Source organism: Homarus americanus, unplaced genomic scaffold, assembly GCF_018991925.1.
Source record: "Homarus americanus isolate GMGI-L3 unplaced genomic scaffold, GMGI_Hamer_2.0 scaffold54559, whole genome shotgun sequence".
Lineage (NCBI taxonomy): Eukaryota > Metazoa > Arthropoda > Malacostraca > Decapoda > Nephropidae > Homarus > Homarus americanus.
In genome coordinates this window covers 7,359-14,173 of record NW_024748456.1, presented here as the reverse complement: position 1 = coordinate 14,173, position 6,815 = coordinate 7,359, and the positions used below count along the sequence as shown (strand labels likewise).

General features: G+C 38.0%; 1 non-coding gene across 1 annotated transcript; it reads right to left on the bottom strand.

Annotated features, from left to right (window-relative positions):
• Positions 1-5,872: 5,872 nt before the first annotated feature.
• Positions 5,873-5,944, bottom strand: Trnah-gug. The gene has a single exon. It is a non-coding gene; the product is annotated as a tRNA-His (tRNA).
• Between the last annotated feature and the right edge of the window lie 871 nt (positions 5,945-6,815).

Here is a 6,815-nt window from a genome sequence, read left to right as displayed (position 1 = left end):
TGATGACAATTCCCCAACACCTTTCCTCAACTCGTGTCCATAATCTTGTCTCGGTGTCATTTACTTTCCCCGCAAGTAACAACAGAAAGATTCCTTGATGTTACGACTGTCTGGTCTAACTCCCTTCTTAAATATTGGGCAGTCAGTTGCTCTCTGCCAGTCTAGTGGGACCTTCTCTCGCTTCCAAACAATATCAAATATTCGCCTCAGCCATGTGGTACATCCGCACCTGCTGCCACTAACTATTTCTTCTTGTTCTTCGTCGTCTCCTGGTGCTTCGTCCTACTCTTCGTTTGTGTCCACATGTTCTTCCTCTATATCAATATTTTCACGTCCTTCACCACGTTTATGTTCCAAGTTATTTTTTTCCATCTTTGCACTTTGTCCTCAGGTTCAACCAAGATATTGTTGCCCTCGTTGTCCCACACTGCAAATGATATACCGGGGAAAATCTATTGTCACTTCCAGTGTCTCTTGAACAAAATACTCCTGGTCATACAGCGAATTTTGTTGTACACTAATGGCGATAAACTAACAAATATATTACACTTAACATGGCTAATGCAAGTTATATATGGATAGTGGTCAGCAAACAGGGCGACACAAGCTGCAGGTAATATCCGTTTACATTAAATACTTACGATATCCTGACAAATTATAATCATGAAGTAATATTATTCATCAAAATGAAAGTTATTCTTACATCATTTTTCTCACTAATTGGAACTCATATTTCAATATATTTTATATTGAAATTTCTTGGACGTAATGTTCTGTGGGCTGTAGTTAATTACTATAATGATGAGTCTGACAAACTGTACTTCCGTCACGGGCAGTCGAGTGGGCGGTGCAAATAAATTAATTTAGTTTTTGATAATTTATAGAATTTGTAACCAACTGAATATAATACACAAAGTTACAAACATTTATTTAGCGCCAGCAACAAGTATTAAACTTATCGTGTAGAGTCTTGACCACTGAGAGTATAACTTGTTGTGTGTGTATCAAGATCTCTGATTGGCTGGGACTCCAACACAGGTAAAAGCAATTAAAAGGTAAACAGGGTCGTCAGCATGTTTGTCTGGCAATCTTATCGGTTGCTTCTATGTACTTACTGGGCGTAAGCAGATTGGTTACTGAGCAAGCACAGGTTTAACCTATCGGAACAAACCTTTCGGTCATTACGAGAGACGCAGTTAAATTCAGATCATGATTAAAGCGGATTTCCTTCAATCGTTATTGATCTCGAATTCATGTAAAGATAATTAATAGATATAATATAATTAACAGTTTATTGAAACACTATGAGTTTAAGAATCAATAATTATCACGTAATAAATTATATGTAGTAGCAGATGTGTCTTCACTCCTTCAACTTTACCCTGCTAGTCATCGCTCCTTAACACGCTACATACCCGTCCTTGTGTCCACTGTTACCCCAGGAATTATAAATCCCGGTTCTGGATGACAATTTTCCGTGATTGAAGAAGAGGGTGGGAGAGAGAAGGAAGTGTGCTGGTGACAGAACAGACAACACGAGAGAAACACCAGTATAATGGGACAGGCTCCCCAGGCTCACCAGCAGTGGGTTAGACTAAGCAGCCTTTGTTGTGGTGTTCAGGACGGGAGAAAGCCGCCAGACGAGTAAATGGAAATGTTTGCTGACGACGGCCACTGCAGATATGAAGGGAGGAATAAGGCGGAACTCTTGTTATTAAATTCCTGGATAAATCTTCCTTGTAAGAGATGGCAGCAATAAGACGCCTCCCCTTTCGTTAATTATAAAAACTAACTACATATGTTTACACATTTAAACATAAATTGAATTTTAGTCGCAGGGAAAGATGACTTCGTATATACATGGACACAGGATGGGGCCAGCAGTGCAGTGTATTAGTCAGAACACTAAGACCAACACGTTACCACACTATATAAAACATATCGGTCCTGAATATCTAAAAGTAGTTGTTTAATATAGAAAAATAAACATATCTTGTACTGGGAGTCTTTCCTTAGATCTTGAAGTACATTAATTACTACGGTATAACAACAACTACAACAGTAAATATAAACGTATCGTAAATAAACGTAAAATTCAACTAAAACCACGAGAATAGGATTAGTGTCTCATGACTCTAATAGAACATAACAACAGGTACACAATATATCACCAACACGTACACACTACACATGTCTAGTCTGGTGGTGTAGTGATGTGTGTCTTTAAGCAGAGACAGAATACCAACAATACAATTATCTTGTGTTATGAGATAATGAGAACTAAATATACCTTAAGACTTCCATGACTTTCTTTTCAGTGTTGATTAATTATTTTCCATGACAGGATCTTATTTCAGTATTTTCTTAGGTTGTTTGAACGTTAATGACAAAATCCCAAAGTTTGTGTAATATATAACGCAGTGTTGTGGTGCTGGTCATTCTTAGACTCCTCTTATCACTGCTGTAAACTTGTCATCTCTCCTTCACGAATATTATGGTTCTTACTGATTAAAATTGTGTACTCGGAGGTGTACACTTGTACAGTTGTCTAAGAGTTCCTTTATCCCGTGTGGTGATGTTATTAATGTAGATAACAGTAGTGATAATAATAATATTATTATATTATTATTATTAATATTATTATTATTATTATTATTATTATTATTATTATTATTATTATTATTATTATTATTATTATTATTATTATTAACGTTTTATTATTATTCTTAACATTATTATTATTAACGTTTTATTATTATTATTAACATTATTATTATTATTATTATTATTATTATTATTATTATTATTATTATTATTATTATTATTATTATTTTGATTATTATTATTATTATTATTATAATTTTGATTTTGATTTTGATTTTGATTTCGATTTTGATTTTAATTATAATTTTAATTTTAATTTTAATTTTAATTTTAATTTTAATTTTAATTTTAATTTTAATTTTAATTTTAATTTTAATTTTAATTTTAATTTTAATTTTAATTTTAATTTTAATTTTAATTTTAATTTTAATTTTAATTTTAATTTTAATTTTAATTTTAATTTTAATTTTGATTTTGATTTTGATTTTGATTTTGATTTTGATTTTGATTTTGATTTTGATTTTGATTTTGATTTTTAATTTTAATTTTAATTTAATTTTTAATTTTAATTTTTAATTTTTAATTTTTAATTTTAATTTTAATTTTAATTTTAATTTTAATTTTAATTTTAATTTTAATTTTAATTTTAATTTTAATTTTAATTTTAATTTTAATTTTAATTTTAATTTTAATTTTGATTTTGATTTTGATTTTGATTTTGATTTTGATTTTGATTTTGATTTTGATTTTGATTTTGATTTTGATTTTGATTTTGATCTTGATCTTGATCTTGATCTTGATCTTGATCTTGATCTTGATTTTGATCTTGATCTTGATCTTGATCTTGATTTTCATTTTCATTTTCATTTGCATTTAGTTTTTATTATTATTATTATTATTATTATTATTATTATTATTATTATTATTATTATTAATATTATTATTATTATTATTATTATTATTATTATTATTAATATTATTAAAAACAATAATAAATAAAACCTTGTTTCCTAACCATTTAAATTATAATACGTAAACTAAATCAACTTCATTAACATTATTTACTTGACAAATAAGTAAATTGACATATAAACATTTCACTTCATTAACATATTCAATTAACAACAATAAAATTACCCAACAAATTACATTATTCCCAGATGTAAATTAGTTTACTTATTAATCCATTTGTGCATAATAACTACGTGATGTTATGATATAAACAGATAAACATCACAAAGAGAGATATAATGCTTCACTTAACAGGTTTTGTGTGAGAGTTACCGAGATGTAATAGAGCACAGGATACAGCCGATGGAAGTATGGGGCATGGTACAGTGCTCAGGGCCAGGCGTCACGGTACAGTGCTCAGGGCCAGGCGTCATTTGCAGTGCTCAGGGCCAGGCGTCACGGTACAGTGCTCAGGGCCAGGCGTCACGGTACAGTGCTCAGGGCCAGAGCGTCATGTGGTACAGTGCTCAGGGGCCAGGCGTCGTAATTTTACAGTGCTCAGAGCCAGGCGTCACGGTACAGTGCTCAGGGCCCCGGGCATCATGGTACACTGCTCAGGGCCAGGCGATCATGGTACAGTGCTCAGGGCCAGGCGTCACGGTACGGATGCTCAGGACCAGAGCGTCATGGTACGGTGTAGGGCCAGAACGTCATGGTACGAATGCTCAGGGCCAGGCTTCATGGTACAGGGCTCAGGCCGAGCTTCACGGTATTCAGTACTCAGGGCCAGGCATCATGGTACAGTACTCAGGGACAGGCGTCATGGTACTGTGCTCAGGGACAGGCGTCATGATACAGTGCTCAGGGCCAGGCGTCTTGGTACAGTGCTCAGGGCCAGGCGATGTGGTACAGTACTCAGGGACGGAGCGATCATGGTGCAGTATTCAGGGCCAAAGCGTCATGGTACAGTACTCAGGGACAGGCGTCATGGTACTGTGTACTCAGGGACAGGCGATCATGTTAGTGCTCAGGGACAGGCCGTCATGAATTTTGCAGTTCTCAGGGGCCAAGCGTCACGGTACAGTACTTTCCAGGGACAGGCGTCATGGTACTGTATGTACTCGCGGGGACGAGCACGTCGTGATACAGTGCTCAGGGCCAGGCGTCTTGGTACAGTGCTCAGGGCCAGGCGTCATGATACAGTGCTCAGGGACAGGCGTCATGGTACAGTATTCAGGGGCCAAGCGTCATGGTACAGTACTCAGGGACAGGCGTCATGGTACTGTACTCAGGGACAGGCGTCATGATACAGTGCTCAGGGACAGGCGTCATGGTACAGTTCTCAGGGGCCAAGCGTCATGGTACAGTACTCTTAACTAAGTCTTAAGATAATTACGCGCTAAAATGGTTCAATATACATGTAACTATAAGCTAGAATATAGAAAAAGATATATTTAGTTATGCTCTTAAAAATAATTACCGTGTTTTCAAGGAGTTTTTTATTTAAAAGTATTTCCAAGGAAGACTTTTACCGTGTGGTTAAGTATAAGTTATATTTTTTATTTCAGGAAACTAATGAAAACAAACTTCTGTTATTTAGTAAAAGAAATTAAAAGAAGTAAATATTCTGATAAGATAAAACATAAATAATTATGTTTATTTAACCATTAGTGACATTAACATTTCTTTCAATAACATTACACACACTATGTAGCTTTTTAATCGAGGCAAACGTAACCGAATATATTAATTTAAACACATTATATAGCCACCAGATCCACTCATAGTTAAGACGCTAAGCGTAATGTTGGCACCTACAGTTTTATGTTAAACCTCTCCCAGTCCCCCCTCCCCCTCACACTCCCCACAGTCCCTCCTCCCCCTCAAAGTCTCTCCTCCCCCTCACACTCCCCACAGTTCCTCCTCCCCCCTCAAAATCTCTCCTCCCCCTCACCTCCCCACAGTCCCTCCCCCACCTCTCCAGTACCCCTCTTCACTTCAAGTCCCTCCTCGCCCCTCCTAGTCCTTCCTCCTGCAGCTCTCTTGTGTTCAGATTTCGTACCTCAAACATATTCTTGAATCTTTCTCAGCTTTAGACAAAGTCCGTGGAATTGTTTTATTTTCTTCTGGAGATTGAACTCTTCCCTCACTGTCACGTTCACAAACACACACTAATTCTCTGGATGCTGGAGGTCCCGGGTTCAAATCTTGGACAAGCCCTTTCGTTATGTTAGATGTTGAAAACTTTATAACATCTTTATAATCTTTAACAATTCGTGGGTCTGTAGCCGCCAAAGGGTTCTTAGAGTCATCCCCATGCCGTGACCAGGATTCGAACCTGGGTTATTGCGGCCACAACGCAATGTACTAACCACTATACGATCACGGCCGCTGACTCACGTTATAGTGACTCAGGAGATATTAATCTAGACTACGACAGATTAGGTTCGCTTAGGATAGGTTAGAACAGGTTATGATAGATCAGGGTAGGTGGGGTCCAGGCGGTGTTTTCCAAATGGGGTACAAGAGGCGTCTTCCAGGTGGGGTCCAAGTGTCTTCCAGGTGGGCCCCAGGAGGAGTCTTTCAAGCGGGGTCCAGGTGGAGTCCAAGAGCCGTCTTTCAGGTAGGGTGTAAGAGCCGTATTTCAGGTGGGGTCCAGAAGGAGTGTTCCAGGTGGGGTCCAGGAGACGTCTTTCACGTGGGGTCCAGGAGGCGTCTTACAAGTGGAGTCCAGGAGTCTTATTTCAGTAGGGTCCAGGTGTCTTCCAGTTGGGGTCCAGAAGACGTCATTCAGGTGGGCTCCAGGAGACGTCTTTCAGGTGGGCTCCAGGAGACGTCTTGCAGGTGGGGTCCAGGGGGCAACTTTCAAGTGGGGACCAGGAGGTGTCTTTCAGGTGGAGTCCATGAAGCGTTTTTCAGGTGTAGTCCAGGGGGCGTCTTCCAAGTGGGGTCCAGAAGGCGTCTTCCAAGCGGGGTCCAGGAGTCGTCTTCCAGGTGGGGTCCTGGAGACGTCTTACAGGTGGGGTCCAGGAGGCGATTTTCAGGTGGGGTCCTGGATGTGTCTTCCAGGTAGGGTCCAGGAGACGTTTTACAGGAGAAAATTAGAGTAACTGGAGAAAAGCTGCGACGTTTAGTGGGGTTACATTGGATAACACCCTTGTCACATCTGACCCGAGCTGGTTGTCAAATCCACGACACTCACGTTATCATTGCATGGCATCAAATCCTTAAATATATCTATCTTCTCATTATTACTCAAC